The sequence below is a fragment of the Pezoporus flaviventris genome, unplaced genomic scaffold (genome assembly GCF_033815535.1).
Source record: "Pezoporus flaviventris isolate CSIRO_AGI_PZ_B2104156 unplaced genomic scaffold, CSIRO_AGI_Pfla_v1 ptg000021l, whole genome shotgun sequence".
In the NCBI taxonomy this organism is placed as follows: Eukaryota; Metazoa; Chordata; class Aves; order Psittaciformes; family Psittacidae; genus Pezoporus; species Pezoporus flaviventris.
In genome coordinates this window covers 2,374,096-2,395,414 of record NW_026892569.1, presented here as the reverse complement: position 1 = coordinate 2,395,414, position 21,319 = coordinate 2,374,096, and the positions used below count along the sequence as shown (strand labels likewise).

At 37.1% G+C, this 21,319-nt stretch overlaps 1 long non-coding RNA gene and 1 pseudogene across 1 annotated transcript in view; one reads left to right on the top strand and one right to left on the bottom strand.

Moving 5' to 3' along the window:
- Positions 1-21,319, top strand: part of LOC133270497 (contactin-6-like) — a 147,270-nt pseudogene that overhangs the window by 44,115 nt on the left and 81,836 nt on the right.
- LOC133270499 (uncharacterized) overlaps positions 4,586-21,319 on the bottom strand; it is a 35,295-nt gene continuing 18,561 nt past the window's right edge. The window contains exons 2-4 of the long non-coding RNA XR_009743800.1: positions 9,698-9,932; positions 7,801-7,888; positions 4,586-4,964 (exon numbers count right to left, since the gene is read on the bottom strand). This is a non-coding gene — a long non-coding RNA (uncharacterized LOC133270499). The remainder of the gene's footprint in view (positions 4,965-7,800; positions 7,889-9,697; positions 9,933-21,319) is intronic.

Here is a 21,319-nt window from a genome sequence, read left to right as displayed (position 1 = left end):
GGTTTCTGAAATGCAGTAGGTGTCTAGTGGTAAAGCTATTTTCCATGTAATCCCAACCAGATTTTTCTGAGATACAGACTGTTTAAATCACTATTTCCCTTCTGCTGCTTATGATAGTTGTGATTTTTTTTTTTTTGCCAGGATGCCAAAATATTAATTAAACATAAATATTCTAAGGGTGAGGCTGATCTGCAGGTGATGCTGCTTGAGAAAGTACATCTCATCAAAACAGCCGTCCTGGCTCAGTCTACAGATTCATCCAACTGATTACATGACAGCCAACCAAAAGCAGACACCTGAAGAAGAACATAAGAGCTGAGATGGCCTATAGCTTGAATACTACATTGCATATACTACTTTTACACTACATGCAATGACCAAAGCAGAGCTGAACCAGGATGACTTTTCTGGTCTGGACAGTGGACACAATAAAGCAAAATCCCCTGGGAGCAGAGAAGTGTGCTGTACACCAGAAACCAGGCAGAGGTTCTCTATTTGTATGGCGACACAAAGGGCTAAGAGGGAAAGCTAACAGATATTTCTACCTGAACCTTGAGTTTCTTCCCTGGCCAATAGCCAATTTTGCAATAGACTGATTTTTGGTCAAAAAAAGACCTTTTTTGCGTAAATTCTAAATTTAGTTTTAATCTACCAAATAGATGTCAATACTGTAATAGCAAGCATATGTAAATCAGTCAAAATGATAAATATTTCTATAATATCCTGCCTGATTAATCTAATTTAAATCAGTATCAGCCTTAGGTTTAAAATGTTATAAATACCTCTTGCATTCCTCTTCAATTATATGTAAGAAAATAAAGACCTTTTTAATCTTGCCTGGATCATTGCTTAAGATGATTTATTTCTCAAGCTTTTATTCCCAAGTTATCAATCATTTGAAAGCAAGAAGTAGGTGGCAGCCTGAAATTTCTATATCAGAGCTTCTTGTGTCGTAAAGAATTTTGTCATGGTAGTAATTGGGACTCCAAAAGTTCTCTTCACGTGTTGTTAAGTGATTTTCATTATCTCTGTAACTTCTAAGCATTATTCCAGAATATAAAACTTCCTACCTACATGCAAACTCTTTTTTGATGTCAAGTTCTTGCAGCTAGTTGCTGACTACCTTTATTCATGCCTGTTATTTAAGCCCTAGTGGGAAAAGCAAGCATCTCCGAGTCAGCCATTTTGTTCCAGTTATTCAAAGTAAATAAGCAAAATTTAAATTACATGTACACTGGGTTTAAACATCCACCTGCAATTTAAGTCCCCTATAATGATGATTGTATCTAGCTTTCTACGAGGTCTGGGACTCATAATACTGCAAAAAACAAAACACTGCTTCACATTAGAACATGTTTCTTCTTATTTAACATAAATGGGAATTATGAAGTGTGCCCTCTGGAAAAAAAAGAGGAATTGTTTGCTTTTCTATATTCAAACTATTTGCAAACTAACCTTTTTCATTTCTTTTTCCTTCCATTGTGGCTGGATCTTTGCTGCTAAGTACCTGCCTGAACATAATGCAGCTGTCATCAACATCCAGTAGCTATTGCACACCAAATTGGTACAGTTCTCAAACTCCATATTATTAGTACATCGATTATAAGTTATTAAATGGCTTGCAGCCACTATAAAGAGCAAAGAGATATTCTTAGCAGACTTATTCCCTCTTTCCCTGCAATGTGTGCACGTATAATTGTTTGTAAGGATGTATATGTGCTATATAACTATATGCACACTCGATATAGGATAAATATATGTTGCATAGTAGTGTTTCACACACACAGAGAAGATTATTAAGAAAAAATGGACCATCAGTTGCTTATATTTTGTTCAGTAGGGGTTGATCCATTGCCCATTGAAGTTTATGAATGGCTTTCCCTGACTTCAAAGCACTTTGGCTCGTAGTCTTTACATAGAAAAAAATGGATGAAGCATGAAATTGTATCTACCACCAGCTATAAGAGTGCTAGCCAGACATAGCGTTCATCAGGCTGCTGCACATTTCTGCACTGAAATTAGAGTCACACTGGGGAAATGAAAAAAAAAAAAGGTGTCCTTGTACATTCAGTCATATTTGATCAGTATTTTCCCAGCAGATTCCCCAGGTCTTTTTGCCATAGGGTAGTAAGAGGGGTGCTATGAAAGATGGCAAAGATTTGCGTAAATGAGCTTGAAGATTAAGCGGCTTGGATGTCCCACATACCTCAGGCTAGCCAAAACCAAGGAGGCAGAGGAATAATGCATTTCAGTCTAACTTCTTGAAACCACTCAGATGATTTGTCCTAACACAGGAAAAGGGAGAAAAGAGAGACAGAACTATTCCTCCTCCTCGGCTTGCTCAGCGCCTGGAGGATGGAGGCAATGGAGCAATTCCCTTTGTCTCTCTCTGTCTCCAGAGACACTGGATGGGAACGTAGGGCTGCAAAGCAAGATGCTTAATGAAAAGACTGAAATATGTCTGAAATGAAGCTTAAAGGCTGGAAGAAATTTTTATCTTTCTTACCTCCCCTCCCTCTTTTGAGTATAAGCGGAACTGTAGCTTGCCATAGTGTTACATGCTTAGCCAAGTTAGTAGCTACTCTTTACAGAGCATTGATCAGTAGTTGCAATGGAGTTTTGGAGTCATTACACAAAACCCCAGAGCTGACCAGCACTAGCAGTGACAAAAAATGTCTGAGCTTAATTAATCACCATCCTTCTAAGGCAGTAAAGCACAGTTCTATTTTGCACAATAAAGTTACAGAGAAACAAAGTTCTGGATTTAACTGGCAGGATATTAAATGATATAGCTGTTACCTTTTCCTGTATTATAAATTATTGAATTAAGTCTTCAGTCAGTTTGGCAACAGTGCCAAATGAATATTACAACAGTACAATGCAGCAAACAGTATCTGTCATTGAATCTAGGTCTCACTTATAACTGAAATTACAGTGAACAAAATGCTTGTGCAGTAGATTGGAAAAGGTTCATTATTATTTATTCATCTTGCCTAGTAACACAAAAACTAATGAAATTTCATTGAGAAGAGTGCACATCAGGATTACTATACATCATAAAGACACATCCCTCTAACTTCATTGTGGATATTTGTCTCTGTAATTAGATGTTTGTTCCACAATAGTTCTGTACCTGAAGGACATGACCAAGTTCATGACACAAAACAAATCATTTACACAGATGAAAAGGCTTCCTTTATCTTGCCTACATCTTGCATAACAGCACAAAAGTCTTCATAAGATATTTCCATAAAGCCAGTGAAGTCATGCACAGGTAGTAATTCTAGCATTGTTACTCACACATTATTTTTGAATAAAATACTACATTTTTAATACAGTTCACAGACTAGTGTGTTCATAACCCCTACACTTATTCAGGCTATTGTACCTTTACACGTATCTCCACAAAGAACTGTTCATAAATCTGTGTTCATCTGTAGCCAAAGGTGTAAGCTTAGTGAAGCTCCATTGAATGCTATCCAGAACACATCCATTATCAGCAAGTTTCCTTGCTGTAGCTTGAACTTGTGGTCTGGAATTTTTAGGGAATATTTTGGTTTCGTATTGAACGCAGTCAGTATCATATAAATCAGAAGGAAGAGTTTGATTGCTATACTCAGTATAAAATGATGAGTAGCATCACTTTTTGGCATTTAGCGATCCATCCTTAATTATTTTGGAATTGGAATGTGTGTATATATCAGACCAGAATGCAGATGGGTAATAAAATCACTGATACCCAATTATAATCACAGAAAGTTATCTCAAAGTGTTGTGGCAATACTGGTTATCATAGCAGAACTGTTAAAAATGTTTGAAGCATCAGATTTTGACAAATTCTTTTGTCAATATTTATTTAATGGAACAAGACTTATAATTCAATATGGTCAGTTTTGCATAATAATTATTACCTGTGATATATCACATATATTTATATGCTAGATTCTGGCAGTCCTGACAGCTGGTAATGTTAGTAATTAAAGTCATATTTTATACTTTCATTGGTCGTTTTCACACCCAAGTACTTCAGGAAAATGTGCAGTTATTGTATAACCTGAGTGCATTGCTTGGCACATTAACCTCAGATCACGCCTACCTACACCACCATACAGGTTATGTTTAAATACTAGGAAAAATATTGGAATATTTGAATAATTTTTCAAGGAATAAATTTAGGGTCTACAGAATTGTTTTCAGTGAAGACATTTAACACTTTTGTGCCATTTACCAGGGCTGGAGAAGCAGAAGCAACACTACTTTGGTCTTGACAGTTACCTATCCAAACTCAAATCCAGACCGTGATTCCCTGGGTGAGCCAGAGACCACTACTCCAAATTTGACTTTTTCAATAGGAATTAAGACTTGAAAGGAGCCCTGTGTCTCTGGAACTCTGCACATCCATGTCTGAAGGGAGAAAACACACAAAAGTTGAAAGCCCTTTTGGGAAAATCCTACAGGTTTTAGATTGCTTCTGCCTGCTCAAACCTGTAACATCTAATCTCCCTTTCTTTGTGTATGTCTACTGCTTCATTCTCTGATTGAGAACTGAATGTCTTTCTCAATCGACATTCAATCAATCGAGAGAGAGAAGAGGGAAGCCTGCCTCCCATTTCCTATAGTTCTGGCAAGTTAGTTTTCCTTTTACAGAATGCTTTTATGGCTCTTTTCTTCTTTTTCCACCTTCTTTTCCAGTGTTAACATCTGATTTCTTGAACTGATGTGCATTACTTTACACTTTCCTGATAGCAAACAGCATCTCATCCATTACCTCTTCTTTTGCATCTGTCATGCCCCTTTTAAAGTCCTTGAGCTGCCTGGGCCAGGCTTTTGATGAGGAAAATAATCATTCTGTTCTGCTTTTGACAAGTTAAATCAAATAAACCCAATGGTATTTGCAGGGAAAGACTCAACAACATTTGTAGGCCCTATAAATTCCTCATCTTCCAATTAAAGCTTACTAGTGTCTTCAGCTGTGAAGAAAATTAGACAGATTTTGAAATCATTTGGACTTCTCATATTTTTTTCTACCCATGCTGTTGTTACAAGGTTGGAGTCCCTAACTCACCTGTCTCATCTTTTTAGCTAGAGCTGACAGGTGTTTTACTATCAAGCTGATTTAAAAGAGGCATCTTAATCAGGTGTCAGCTTTGGCCCATAAAGTCATATTAATGTTTTGGATCAGATATGAGGCTCTATCTAAGGCACATTAAGAAAGATTCATTAGAAACTCACTACACCTGGAATTTACAGCCTTCCTTGGAGCTTAATAGCCTGGATAAATTCCTCCTTATCTGGTTTGCTTATGTGAATTATAGCAGTTTTGCATTCAGAAGCTTTTCAGAGTACAGATTTTGCCATTATTTTGGATTCTTTATTCTTACTGTCTTCAGTAAGGGTGCACTGATAGGCTACATGTAAACCTGCATGACCCCTCCATGTCTGCTGCGTGAGTCCAAGTGAGGAAAGAGCACCCCTCGTCCATCACTTATTTGGGATTCTTCAACCACACAGGACTCTGTAGTCTTTGAGCACCTCCACAAAACATGGTTGCAACAGAAATAATCACTGTAGTTGCAAATACTGCAGACTTTGGAGCTCTCAGAACAGAACTGTACGTTTCTTGGCCTTGAGCAAGTAATACTCTTGAGTTTGTCTACTTGGAGCTGATTCATACAGGCAAACCCAAAGCTTTACGTGGTCTTTCTCTGCCAGCAAAGCATGACGTTTCTAGGACAATTTCACCAAACAGAATTTATCTGACGTTACTGAGCAGTTTTGATTAACAATAATTACAACTCCACTTTGTAAAAAAAAAAAAAAAAAAATCATAATAGAAAGGAAAAGCTGTGTTAGGAAAGGGATAAAAAGATAATCAGCTTGTTTGCAAAATTGGTCCACTTGAGTTATCTATACATATGCTACAGACTGGGTCTTGAACAGTCTAAATTGCTCTCAGGCTGTATTGCCTATCATTTCCAGTTGAACAGATACCTGGTAAGGAGCTAAACATGAAGCCAGCCAGAGTCAGGCAACAGAAAAGTACAGGGAGAAGGATTTGGCTGGAAATTAAGTTGATCAAGAGTAGGCTCCAGATTTGTGATTTATTCTCCCTGTCTGGATGAGACCGTGCATAAGCATTTAAATATTTATTGTGACTAACCAAAACCTCTGACTATATTTGAGATGAATATCACAGCCCAAAATAGCTAACTAATGCTCACAAAGCACTGTGATATCCTCTGCTGATACATAATTATGAAAAAAACAGGCTTCCTGCTCTTCCATTGGCACTGTGTTAATCTCTGTATTGGCTGAAGACAATATGAAATAACGAATAAACGAATGCTGATTCATTTTCATACTTTAGATCTGAATTCAGACAAGGATAATTATGGTCTTTATGGAGATCATTTAGTATCATAACAAAATACTTTTTAACTTCTTACAAAACATTTCATAACAAGAGTTTATGTTTGCTTTCTAGCACCACACTGAGGGTTTCCACACAAGTTTTATGAACAAAATTATAAATTTAATAAAATATTTGTATTCCAATAGATTTAAAAAATTTTACTTACTTGAATCTTAACAAAAGTAAACAGTTCTATAAAGATTCATTTGTCATATGTATCTCTGGAGAAATCATGGTGACTGGTATTGAATCTGGAGAAAGGGGGGGAAATATATGGCCATTTGCTATACAAAACGCAAAAGGATGCATCAGGAAATTGGAAATGACCAGTCTGACCTTCTCTACAAATAATACCTTCTCTATAAATATGAGATGGACTCATAGTATACTGTTGGCTCTGAAAGTGCACATCATTTCTCACAAGTTTCATGTTATTCTCTGCTACAGATCAGTCAGCAAGAAAAGGATATTAAAGAGAAAGCCAAATGATTGCACAAAGCCACCTGTACTAAAATTCACGGCTAACATTTATTTGATAGGGACTCTGCTGTTAAGGAGCTGTTAGGGTACACGTAAACGATTGTGTTCCTGTTTGACACAATAAGGGTCTGCTGTATTAAGGACATTGAAAAGGGATGCAAGAAGTAAGATGTTCAAAAGTCTGCAAATGACAAATGAGTCTAAATTCCATTTAGAACTCATTATGGGAATTTAATTCCAGATTTACCAAAATATTTTCATTTTTCTCAGCTAAAGCAGGGATTTTTATATACATCAGGCAGCTTTCCATTGTTAATTTCAGTCCCACCCAGCTACACTGATTTAAAAAATGATCCCTAGGGCATTTGGGTGCTTTAGAAAACATTTTCACTGGTGGCTCTGGAAAGGTAGCAAGAATGACTAACAGGATAAGTAAATTAAACCAGAAGGGGAAAAAAATTCTACCAAAGACAAGTCAAAGGATCAATTGTAGAAACAGCAAAATAAGAAGTCTTAAAAATTGTCAAGGGATTAAAAATAGAAGAGTAACAGGAAAAGGAATAAAGATTATTTAACTATAGCCAGCCACCCCACATGGTTTGCTCAGCAAATTGCCTTCTTCCCTACTCTCCACAACAAGATGATAGACTATTGTGAGAAATAGAAATAGAACTGGTTTAACTTTACAGTCATTTGATTCCAAAAGCATGAAATAAAAGAAAAATAATACAGGGTTTTAAGTCCGTTTTGGGAGAGGTGTAAATTTTCTGATAGAAAGGACTGCAAGATACAAGTTATTTTTACTAGAGCATCTTGCTCTATGGCTAGAGACCCTTGGAAGAACCACAATATAAAGACCAGAAAAATATGAATTGAAGCTCTAGACAAATGTAAGGACCAAAACACACACTTATCTTTAGGTACTTGAGTAATCCGACCAAAATTAAACAGCAAGGCCATATCATGTTTTGAATGTAGTTGAGCAACACATATAGTCTGTAGAGTTTAACAGAATGAAAGAGTTGTGAAAAGTGATACTTTTTATGTGATTTACTGCATTTTATAGTCTGTTGTGTCACTTATAACACCACATATAACATTCAGCCAAGTTTAATATTTTGTCTTCAGACCACTAGCTCATCTCAGCTGTTTTAGTGGCCTGACTTGATTTCCTAAATTGAGAGGATGTATTTTTGCTTCCTAGTGTGCCAATGCTATCTCCTTTATAACGAGATATTCTTAAAATGAGATGTGTCTACCCAAACAGCTATTGTAGTATAAAACAAATCAATCTTTTTTGAGTGCTACTTTGAATTTTATTCCAGTTCTCTTGAAGGCTATTTCTCACAGTTACTGCTCATGAAAACACACTCACAGCTGGGCTGACGTTCTGAGTTTTCAAAGGATATACAGTGCAAATTGGGCTAAAAACACACAGGAATGGACACCTTGATTCAGATATGTGAAAAACATTATCATTATCAGATGCCATCCTTAAAAAGCTTCTGGTCAAAAAACTGAAATATAAAGCATTTTCCTTTGTTCATCACTCTCTAGTTTTGCCGAATGTTCTTTGCTTTATCTCCACTGAAGCAAGAAAGACTATATTCACCAGTAAAAAGCAATTTTTCTCCTAGAAAGATGGGGTTGTCAACTTTTCTGGTTTAGTGAAAACTATTTCAGACATAAAATAAATAAAAAATAATTAAACAAAATAAATAAAAAGATATAATTAAATATTACATTATTATTACTTCAGAACAAAATTTTCATACAATTCCAGGATTAGGGCTCTTAGAATAACAGCAAGCGCCACAAAATGATGCAAGCTGACAACAGCGCTGATCTGGCTTTCTTAAAGTGTAGAGGACATCATAGACTGGAGTGGTGGAAAAGTACAAAGGGAGATGAATATGCATACAGCTGGTAGCAGATACAGATCTGATTTTTGACATGCAGTCTGCAGTTGCTTATAGCCCTGCAGGTGTTTGGGTTGACAGGGTGCCAGTAGCTAGTGCTGACCTGGCTGGGGTAAAGCTTGGGGAACTGCCTGGGGGTTCACACTGAGTTAATGCATCAGGACAGCTTATCATCTTTGGGGATGCAGGAGACTCTGCTGGTGTCAGTAGAGCAAGACCTATTTGTAGCAGCTGAGAAAATTTTCTAGAGTTACAGAGCTATAGAGCACTTGGAGAACTACATTTGGGAACCTGGGGACAGAAGTGATAACACAAAGTGGTGAAGCAGTGGCCTTTGGGAATTAGATGGTACCACCTTCCCTCTCTCATTACCAACAAGCAGACAAAATAGGTGGATAAAATCACTGCCAACATTTATGTTGCTTCCAGAATACAATTGTAGAGCAATTAGGTTTTTGGGTTAATATTTCTTCTTCCCAGCTATGCAACTTTACTGCAAACTCTGAATTTCTTGGACTGATGTAAGATATCCAAGAAGTGGAGAAAAGCTTTATTCAGGGATCTGGCATCATTTATTTGCCCTGTCACTAGATTCAGTTATAGCTGTGAAAAAAGTCACTTAATCTCCATAAAAGTTTTTCTTGCAGGAGCCTCTGAGATTTTGAGGAAGCAAATGTGTATCACCCCAGTCCACGTCTCTTGTTCCTCTGTGTTTACATGCTACAATTAGACTCTGTGGGTCAATGGGAGGATACTTCTGAATATTATATGTAATCAACCTTTGTTTGATGTTACTTTTGTTTTAAAAGTGACCAAACAAGAGAAAACAACCAACCAAACAAGAAAACCCCCAAAACCCAAACCAAACCCTGAAACCATAATGTACCTTGCAATCCAGAAGCCGTTTGCTGGTCTGCTGGGGTCCCTCCTCTCCATCTCCCATGGTATGCACTGCCATGGACTGTAGCAAAAACTGTGTTGCTGGAGTTTGGCTGCAGTCAATGAGCTCCCTGTCTTCTGAAGGGTGATATGAGGCAGACACATCCACCAGGCGAGCAGGGAGGTAGGAGTGCCAAACACAGAAAGCCACAACTTTATCCTTTCCTGTTTTGAGTCGCCATCTAGAGCACAGATATGAGGTAGATGGGGGAGATTTAATAGACTGTCTTATAGCTTCCATAGGAAATATGCAAAGAAGTTAGTCTTCACTGGCACATGCACAATAAATCAACACCACCTAGGATATGCAATTTTATTATCAATCAGGCTTGAAATATTTCCTCCTTAATAGCCAAAAGTCTGGATGTGCATTCTCTGCTGAATATAACAGCAGACCTTAACTTTTGACCAAAAGCAAAGGACACTTTTATGTGTAAGGACATGTTAAAGTTGTCTAAACTTAAATTATTGTTTTTCTTTCACAGAGGAAGAAACCCTTCATGGTCTTATTTTTATCCAAGAGCCATATGATATCACTTACTCTGTGGCCTCAGCAAATACAGAAATCCTACTGTACTGTACAGCTAAAGGATACCCACTCCCATACTACAGGTGAAGTCAAATTTGGAAGAGCAGTGTCTCACTGTAAATCTGTGTTTTAATCAGTAGAACACCATCATGCGTACCTCAACATGTGTTGAGCACTTACAGCTAGAGTACAAATAGGCATAGTAAATTTGAGGAATGAAAGAAAAATATTTTTGCTAGTCTACTGTTAAGAGAGTTAACACAGGAGAAGGAAGTACATCATTGAAAATTGTCCTCAGATTATTTTAAAACATACGAAATTACTTCTGATTCCACAAAACAGCTGTGAAAAACTGTAAAAAATGAAATGCTGTGCATCTGCATTTGATAAAACTTTCCATACATTAATAAATGCTTGGAAAGAAAAGGAAAGAGCAACATCCTTGCCCATTTCTATTTCTAACATTTCAGATATATATTTATAGTGTTTATTTAGAGAAACAGCAAGGCAAAACTCTGATATCTAGTTTAAGATACTCTTTGGATGCACTTGAAACCTTGGTACATAGGACCGTGTGTTTATTCAATCACTGTTGACTAATTCAAAACAGGTTGCTGCATCAAGGATGTGGAAACCTAAGTCTAATAAGAGGAAAAGCTGGAAATCTGGGAAAAAATGACAGTGTGCTTTCTTTAGAAAAGAATGGGGTAAATAATTACCTAGGAAAATAATAATAGTAATAATAATAATAACAGCAACAGCAATAATAGAATCATTGATGCAAGTAATGAAAGTGGTTTTACCAAATACTTAGTACTTATTCAATAGCTTTTAATTTCTCACACAACAGTTTCCTCTGTAAAGTACCACTACTAGTTAGCAACTTGGCTTTTACACTTCATGTATTGTTTCCAACTCTTGTGCTAGTAAAGGAATGCTTTATCTCCCTTTCACAGTGTAACTTTTCTTTCTAGGATTAGAAATCTTCACCCATTTGTTATCTTATTTGTTCATCCTGTTTTCAACATGAACATCTACTGTTTCATGTCATGAATTTCAAGTCTTTTCCAGTTCACTTATCCACCTACTCCATATGCACATATACAGGCAGCATCCTCAGACCTGTCAAAATTATTAGCTCTTGTATTGCACCCATGGACTCCTCACACACATGGATAATAGAGACAACAAGGTTTCATCAGGCAGTAGACCTTTGAAGTCTCCTCTCATCATATAGCTGATATTCATACTTTCTTTTTTACTTTTTGCCTACCTATCCATTAATTAGATTCATTATTTCCTTTGCACTATAAGGACATTGTGCAAAGCTTCAATTACTCTGGTAATCTGAGATCAGCAGCTGGGGATAGCTCCTGAACCGTTTAAGTCAAATTAGAAGTTATCAGACTATCACTGCTATTACAACCTGGGACCTTTTCACCATGACTTGAAAAGCAAAAGGAATCTTCAGCGCTTTGATTTCACTAGAGCTAATGCCAGTTTTGTCAGATAAGGATTGAACCCGTACATTTAAAGTTCCAACTATTTTATATAAGCGAAGAACAATATGAAATATGAATCATATGCTTTGTTGAGTGATGGAAAAGAACAGCAAAGACTACTGAAAGGTTTCTCTTCCCTCCAGAAATACAGAACCACTACAACAGGAATAAAATTATACACAAACTAATTTGTTATTTAGCATTTCTTACATAAATAAGCTGATTAATACTTTTCTTTAAAGAAAAAAACGCTTAGGATTTTCTGAAAATTTTATTCTATACTGTATTAGTCTTAGAGACTCAAATAGCGGTAGCTTTTTGCAACTTCATTTCAAAATCCTGGGTGTACAACAATCACAATGCAAGATCTGTATAGAACTGAAGTAGACATAAGGACTAAGTAATAAGAAACGAGGGACAGTGATTTCCTGTTGGACACTGTTGGAAGTGGAGCACATAGATCAGTTAATAATAGAAACAAAAATATGGACTTGTATCTATAAAATCAGAGCATGTGTTGGGAAAATTATCTAAATGTCCTGATGAGCACCATTTTATCTATTATGTCTTTTCCTACAAAGTCAAAATTTTTTATAGTATCAGGTACATTATTTCACCAGTTTCTCTGTGTGGTGATGGTGGTAAATAAACATAACGTTTCAAATTAGATTTGCGATTTTTTCTATGTAAGCTTTTCTGTCATACTTGATTGAGGGATTACCATCAACTAACTAAAGTAATGAATTTTAGTTGTCTTTCTGCTTACAGCCTATCCACAAACATATCGCAGTTCCATAGTTTTCTTTCATTAAGTCACTAAGTACAGCTAACCTTCCACCACACTGGAAAACAAACAAAAGAATTCACCTAGAGCCAAGCAAATCTTTTCTACACTATTTTGACATTTCCTGTTTGGTCTCAGGTGCTTAGTTCCAACTTTTCCTGAACTTACGTTTAGTATCCAAAATAATCACACAACCCAGCATTTTCAGACATGTTTGAAATTGAGGAGTTTTTCCCCCCCTCAATCTTTACAGAAGCAGTCAATTGAACAAATAAATAAGAAATCTGAGGACAGCATGAGCATTTTGCACTATAACAGTATTTTAATATTTCAGCATAACTTAGAATTATGCAGTAAAATAAGATAAATAAATTCAAATTCATTCCATATCAAACTACCTCAGAAAATAACTGCAACAGACAAATAAAAGTGAGAGGTACAGGACGACAAAGTCTGAAATGATTATAAACCTATTTTGTCATTTGCAATCATTGCATAAAATCATAGAATGATTTCCAGTAACCCCCAAAATATATTTATCTTGTTTACATCCTTTCCTTACCAAAATATCAGAGATCATAGGTGACCAAGCAGCAGTTTTATCTCCCTGAAAATAACTTGCTCTGAAGCTTGTTTTCAGCCTGTGTTAAGTGTTGGATTCCAAGTCAAATGCCTCATGCCTGTATTTTTTCTTTAAAGGGGTGGCTCCAGGCTGAGGATTCTGCCTTCTCAGCTCTTCTGGATTTACTTGAACATGGGGCAGGGTATAAGGAGAGGTGTCAAGATCATGTTGTCATGATCATACATTGCACAGAAGTTCTACTCAGAGAGGAAAAGGAAGTCTGAACACCAGAGAAACCTGTGGGTTTGTATCTTAACTACCAACTTGTATATAATGAAGCATAGTGACATTTCTCAAACAGACCCTAAGAATACCCTGTATTCTGAAAAAAATCTCTAATATTTCAGTATTTTTATAAGTTTGATGTGCTTCTGTGTTCTAACATCGTTAGTTAAATATTTTTTTCAGTGTGAAAATATGATAAAAATTCATTATATTATATTTTTTCGACAATTCCCTATAGACAGATTGCATAATTAGTGGTTGCATTATAAATTTACGTTAGTCACATATTCATGTCCATTAATAAATTCTACTTGTCCCTGTTTTTATTTGCTTGGAAGTGGAGACTATTTGAATAGTAAATCACAAGTATTGATTAAGTAGTATAAATAAGGGGAAATAAGCATATATTACACATTTATTTATGTCAGTGATGTGACTGCAGTGTACTTTAGAAGGAAGTTCCCAGTAAGTGCAGCATAAAAGATTTAACATAACCAAATGGATTGGAAAGATGCTGGTATTTTGGTATATTCCAATGATAGCAGAAACTGATATCAACTTAAGGAAAGAGAACAAGAGAGCGTAGGCTACCTCTTGCTTGAGAACTTCAAATCATGGTGGGAAGCAGGGGAGGTCCCACATATATATGTTCTGAAAGTCTTTAACTTAATGAAGAAGTTACTGAGAATATCTTATAACTGGTGTTTTACAAAATGTTAGATTCTGAAGATAATAGTATATGAAAATTTGGTTAATGAATTCATAAACCACAGTTTTCTTTTAAGTTTGGACATCTCTGTATTACATTCCTAAGGAACTAATGAATTCAGAACCAGAATATAGCATATTTTAAAAAGTTCGCATTCTGAAACAATTGGTCCAGGCAGCATTTCCTGTAATGGAGGAAAAGCATTTGCCAATCTCTGCATGAAGTTCACAAAAAAAAAAAAAAACAGGCCTAAGTTAAGTTTTTTTAACAAAGATTTCTGTGTATTAGTGTACTGCAGAACACAAAGCGGTTAAATCGTTGTCTATCACATGAATTTGTTAATTCGCTTCCTTCAGTGATGTAAACATATTAATTAGGAAAAAGCCCACACCAGGAGATGAACCTCTGATCTATATGCAAAGTTTAATAATCACTGTACCACGGTGATTAGAATGATTATGGGGATACTGTGAAGAATTCATTTGCAGCAACTAAGCCAACATCTTTGCATTTGTTTTGAAAAACAATTATAGACCTTAATTGGGAACCATGTAATGATGACAGCAGTTATTTCAGTGATTGATTCAGAAATTAAAGAGAACTGGCAAACTAAATACCAGAATATCCTATATTAGAAAACTGAAAGGTTTAGACAGCATGTACCCTATGCAAATCACAAAATAAGGCAAAATCCTAACACTGATACAGATAACTGCTTCATAGAACAAGCTCATGGATGAGCACCAGCTAAGATTTTGCTCGTGTTTGAAAAGGAAGAAAGCCAAAAAACCCTAGAGCAGCAGCATAAACCTAGATCAACTAAAGCGAAAACAAAAAAAGGAAGAGAGCAAAGGTAAAGGTCAAAAATCAGCTGCAATTACTGATGTTCCAGTGTTGCATCTAATTTTTTAATGCATTAATAAAGAAGGCTGTGATAGGCAGACCCAGATAAATTTAACAGTGCCAGAATTTGTTCACAAGATTAAATTGATTTTATATTTTAATCAGTCATTACTTCTCTTTAAAAACAACAAATGAAAAGTCAGTATCTTTGTTTCTTCTGTACATACTAGTCAAGATTTGCTTTGGAACACAAATGTATTTCACAGCACAGATTAAAACCTTTCTCCAGAAGAACAACTGCCTGTGCAGTCTGATCTTGTAGAGAAAGGTCTGTGGGCAACCAAAGTAAGGAATTGTGCTGTGCCTCCAGGTCACATCTTCCAGGAATAAAGTTATGATGGAAGTTTGCTTCAATTTGTTAACTGTGAAAACTACCATCACTATCAGTAAGTTCATCTCTGCAAATAACAAATAGATTTTTTTTTTATGCTGTGATTTCAGGTAATTAACAAGGAGACTATTGCCCTTGTTTCAAGGACTGCCCTAAAGCATTCTGCAAACTCAAAGTGAGCCATTAGCAGTTCCTGTGTGGTCTTTGCATCCTACAAAGGGGTACACCATGCCTACATAAGCCAACAGAAGTGATACAGGCAGAAGAACTGGTTGTGGTATAAAATTAGGAAAAGAAAATATGTGGTTATATAGTTTTAGGATGCCGGCAACCTTAAGTGTGGTATTAGTGTGGTATTAACAAACAAAAACTTGCAGACATCAGTGAGGTACTTTATTGTTCCATCAGACTTTCTATGGAAAATGAAAATTCAGTGACAGTAAAGCCACAAAATTTCCCTTCTTAAAGCATAATTTTTTTTTCTTTGAAATATAAGCTTAATTTTGACATTTGTAAATAGATTTGTAATGTTGCAGACAATTCATCTCCTACTTACTGTACTAACAGGAACAAATCACGTTTTAAACTCGTAGCACTCATTAAATTATGAGTTTCAAGCTTGCTGCACAAAAACTTCTCTTGTCTGTCCTCTGAAGTGTAATCCTTCATGATCTGTAACTCCAAATCATTTTTGTAACCAAATTTATGGCATCATTGCAAGCACCATAAAGTACATTCAGGTACCATTTATATTATAAAAAATAAGGTAGCTGTAGTTGAGGCATATACAATGCTTTCAAACAGATGGACAACTTAGTTTGTATGAATAAGTTATAATTACTTTTTGTAGACATTTGTGTGAGCACTGGTGATTAGCATAAAGGCAGTAAAGATTTTTCAAAGAACAGAACTATTGGTATTATTAAGATTGATATAAGAAGCAGTCTTGTGTAAAAAATGATGTAATTTTGTGATATTTAACTACATTTTTATCATTACAGTTATGCTACAGCACACTATATAAGATAAATATGAATAGGCTCTGTAAATTGTAAGCGTAATTTGATTTTTTTTCCCCTCAAAGGTGGAAGCAAAATGGCACAGATATTGATCTTACCATGAGTTATCACTACAGGTTGGTTGGAGGCAGCTTAGCAATCAATAACCCACATAAAAAACAGGATATTGGAACATACCAGTGTTTGACCACAAATTCATTTGGAACAATTCTGAGCAGGACAGCAAAGCTTCAATCTGCATGTAAGTTGGGAAGCTCATATTTATTAGAACATTATTTTCCAATTAATTCTGCACATGAAGTGCAATTTATTGGGTAATTAAAGTATCATCGGTGCTTTTTTTCAAAAGATTTAGCTTGCTTCAGCAGTGCTTATTATTAAAAAGCCTTTCCTGGTAAATATTAATAACAAAACCAGACATATGACGGCTGCTAGCTCTCAGGAACAAGAATAACTTTCAGAAAATTAAAGGTCAAGAAAGATAAGTACAATTATAACTTAATAAAGGTGTTTCCTGGTGTTTTTAAGACAGTGCTTTCTTTGCTGCATTGCAAGTAGTTACAATAGGAGCAGAAGAAATGTTGCCAAAACCCAGGCTTTCTATTGTCTATAGCATCTGAGTCCTAAAAACATTGTAGTCCCAATTGCCACACTGATATTTTGCAACATTAACAGAGTAACAACACTTTTTTCCTTGTACAGTGTGCAAAACGGTGACCTGTACTTTAAATGTTGCACATTTCAGCTCATTGACATATAGCATGCATGCTGTCTTAAGCTACTTAAAATTTAGAATCATAAAAGATTGAGGATTGGAAAGGACCTCAAGATCGTCTTGTTCCAACCCCCCTGCCATGGGTAGGGACACCTCACACTAAATCATGTCACCCAAGGACTCATTCAACCTGGTCTTGAACACTGCCAGGGATGGAGCATTCACAACTTCCCTGGGCAACCCATTCCAGTGCCTCACCACCCTCACAGTAAAGAACTTCCTCATATCCAACCTAAACTTCCCCTGTTTAAGTTTTAACCCGTTACCCCTCGTCCTATCACTACAGTCTCTAATGAAGAGTCCCTCCCTAGCATCCCTATAGGCCCCCTTCAGATACTGGAAGGCTGCTATGAGGTCTTCACGCAGCCTTCTCTTCTCCAGGCTGAACAGCCCCAACTTCCTCAGCCTGTCTTCATACGGGAGGTGCTCCAGTCCCCTGATCATCCTCGTGGCCTCCTCTGGACTTGTTCCAACAGTTCCATGTCCTTTTTATGTTGAGGACACCAGAACTGCACACAATACTCCAAGTGAGGTCTCACAAGAGCAGAGTAGAGGGGCAGGATCACCTCCTTCAACCTGCTGGTCACGCTCCTTTTGATGCAGCCCAGGATACGGTTGGCTTTCTGGGCTGCAAGCACACACTGGAGCCAGCTCATGGTCATTTTCTCATCAACCAACACCCCCAAGTCCTTCTCCTCAGGGCTGCTCTGAATCTCTTCTCTGCCCAACCTGTAGCTGTGCCTGGGATTGCTCTGACCCAGGTGTAGGACTTTGCGCTTGTCATGGTTAAACTTCATGAGGTTGGCATCAGCCCACCTCACAAGCGTGTCAAGGTCCCTCCGGATGGCATTCCTTCCCTCCAGGGTATCAACTGAACCACACTTTGGTGTCATCGGCAAACTTGCTGAGGGTGCACTCAATCCCACTGTCCATGTCAGCGACAAAGATGTTGAACAAGATCAGTCCTAACACAGATCCCTGAGGGTCATTGCTGGTCTCCAGCTGGACATTGAGCCATTGACCACAACTCTTTGTGTGCGGCCATCCAGCCAGTTCTTTATCCACCGGGTGGTCCACCTATCAAATTGATGTCTCTCCAATTTAGAGACAAGGATGTTGTGTGGGAAAAATTATTTTAAGCTTGCTCTCCATTTAATTCCACAATCTTTTTCACAGTGTTACATGTGGTGACTGTATTCTGCTAATGCCCCAGGGTAGGGGAACAGCAGCAACAGCCAAAAAACCCTAAATATTGCCTCCAATCCTTTCCTTTCAGTGGAAAGGTCTGAGCTGTCTGTTGCTGGGAGAAAGCAATTGTTTTCAAACCTCATTAATAAAACATGTGTCTAAAGCCAGCCTTGTGTCGCTATTTCAGACACCAGCAAATGTATTACTTATTAATCTTGTTCCATTTCTCATAGCAAATCTCATGTCACAGGGGTTATACAAAGGAGATATTAGAGGTCAGAGCAGTTCACAGACTCTCTTTTAGTAAAGCTGATCAAATGGTATATCGCTAGTATCTCATTTAATAATGTTTTACCTCAAATTTCTCTAAAAGCTTGCTTCCCAAGAGGTGATCAAATGGAAAGAAAAGTTTTGATTCATTATTTTCCCACTTTTTCTGAAACATCTTTACAAGCCACTCTTCCTGCATAGAGAATTATTTCAAGATCTGGAGATTAAATTGCTTATTTTTTAGAAACTAGAAACTTTAGAAAGAAGACAGAATAGATGGCCACAAGAAAAGGTCTACAGAATCTACAGTCCCCAAGGTACCAGGGTAGACCAGAAATGGTGCTGGAAAAAGACCCAAAGAAAAGTAATACCCTCAAAGGCACAAAAGAGATATTAAAAATTAAAAGGGGGAGGAGAGACAGGAGGTGGGGAAAACCAGGAATATCTTTGGGAGAAAGAAGGCTCTGGTGATTGTTCAGCACATCACATTACTCAGTGGTTTTATATTTTTGTGGAAAATGTTATCCTCAATTCAGATTTCTGGAAGCACTTTGGTTTGCCATCACTGCTCTCTCCCAGCCGATAGGGAATCACACTGGCTTGGTGCACCACCTCTTGGGGTATATAAACAGCTCTTCTGGACAGTACTTCTTTGCACAATCATTAATGTCACTTCCTTCCTATGGCTTTCTATGTTTGCTTTTATCTATCATTATTTCATAACCATGAGGAAGACCAAAGCTAGCTCCTGAAAACTAGTTTAAGTCTTTGCAAGGCAAAGGGTTTGGAGAAAGCTGAAATTGAAAGAAAGGAAAGAAAGCAAAAGCCTTACTAATAAGGAAGACAGAGAAGAGTCCTTTCTGAATGGACAGTTTTCCTTATGAGGTTGAGTTTACTAGGAACCTCAACACCGGTTTGCACCTTCCTGCATAGAGCAAGGTAGGTCTGCAGAGACCTTTTTGCAACTCCCCCTCTTCTGGTGCAGCACAGCCAGAGGTCTGCTGTCAGACATGCAAACCTGAAATAAATTACATGTTATTTCTGGCCTGCCTCAGGCAGTGCACATCTCAATACAATGCAGTTGATGTCACTTAGCCGCTAGAGGACCTGTTTGCCAGAAAATAGACTTTGTCAATGGCATTAAGTATTTTCAGTTAACACTGTGCTGGTGAAACATTCCCTCTGATGAGCACTTAGCTCACTAATAGCTTGAAGTCTAATGCCAATATACAATAATCAAAACAGGCTAAATATTAAACAATTTCTTTACTTACGTTTCATACCCCCACCAAGACATATCCCAGAGTTACTATGGGGAACTTGTCACATGAAGTTGGGTGCTGTTTGTCCACAGCAGCAGTCAAACCCATAGCTCCCATCCTGTCTTAATCCTCCAGTTCTTAAGAGCAACCACGTCCCATATTCAAGAAGCAGACTACTTTTTCTTTAGCAATGACAGGCATTTGCATCCTTTCCCACATAAAAAAGACAAATCGAAGGTTGTCATTTACATTGGCAAACACAAGCATACAGGAAAATGTTTCAATTTCACAGCATCACTGTGAAACTGAGTTTTATCTTGTCTTACAATAGAAAAAAAACCAAAACAAACCAACAAAAACACACTACATGGAAAATGTTATAATGACCTTATGAGATGAGTGGAACAAATTACCTTGAAACAATTATTTCACAGTTAACATTTTCTTTCTTATTCTGTTGCCACCTAATTTACTTCGTTTCAACCAATACTTCAGGCTATATCTTAAAATCCAGGTAAGCATGTTGATATTATAGCACTTTTATTCAATGCCTAACAAAAATGGGACTGTTCCCTGAGCTGAGCTACCTTGCATATTTATTGCAATCACCATGATAAATAATTGAACCAAGACTACTATTCAAGTAATGGGGTTTATGTGTATTTGTCTTTTACTACAAGGTACCTAACTGAGTATGAGTTTGAATTAATGACAACTCTAGAAACCTACTGTACATGTGAACTTAATATGTGAAAAATGCTTTTTCCTCTGTTCAAGATAGTGAGCTCTCTAAGTAGCAAAATAAATGTGGTATGAGATTAGAAATATGTCTTCAGATTCAGGTGGCATTTCATGCTTATCCTCTATTAAAAACAGAGCTGTCAAATGAAAGCTGCAGGAGGAACATTGTACAGAAGGAAGTGGCATAGATTATTAAAGCTACAAGCTGAAAATGAGAGACAGCATCAGTGAGAGAGCAGAGCAAGAGCACATTAAATGCATTAGCAGCCTGCATAGGATGGCAGCCCTGTATTACTCGTACTTCCTGGTAAAGGTTTGTTTTGTCATAAATAAAGTTGAAAGCTCCTTATAAATCCTGTATGTCTGTTGCTGCCCAGCAAGCAGTACATGTTGAAAAACTAATGTGTTTTCCAAGAGCTGGAGCTGTTGATCTGGATCTTCAGTCTGCTTAAAAAAGTGCTGCTGTCACAGCCCAGCTTAGGTAACCAAACCCCATCACAGGCACAAGGGTCCTTACACAGATCTGAGCTTTGCTCCCAAGACACAGCCTGCCATCCACATGATGCTTCCCCCATCAAGTTCAGTATTAACATCCAGCAGAAAGTCACCTGTAATGCTTCAGCTGCACATAAAGGGAAGGTCAAAGACAACTGCATGAGGAACTCGTCTTTGTGAAGTATGCAAGAGTCAGCTTGAAGAGTTGGGGACA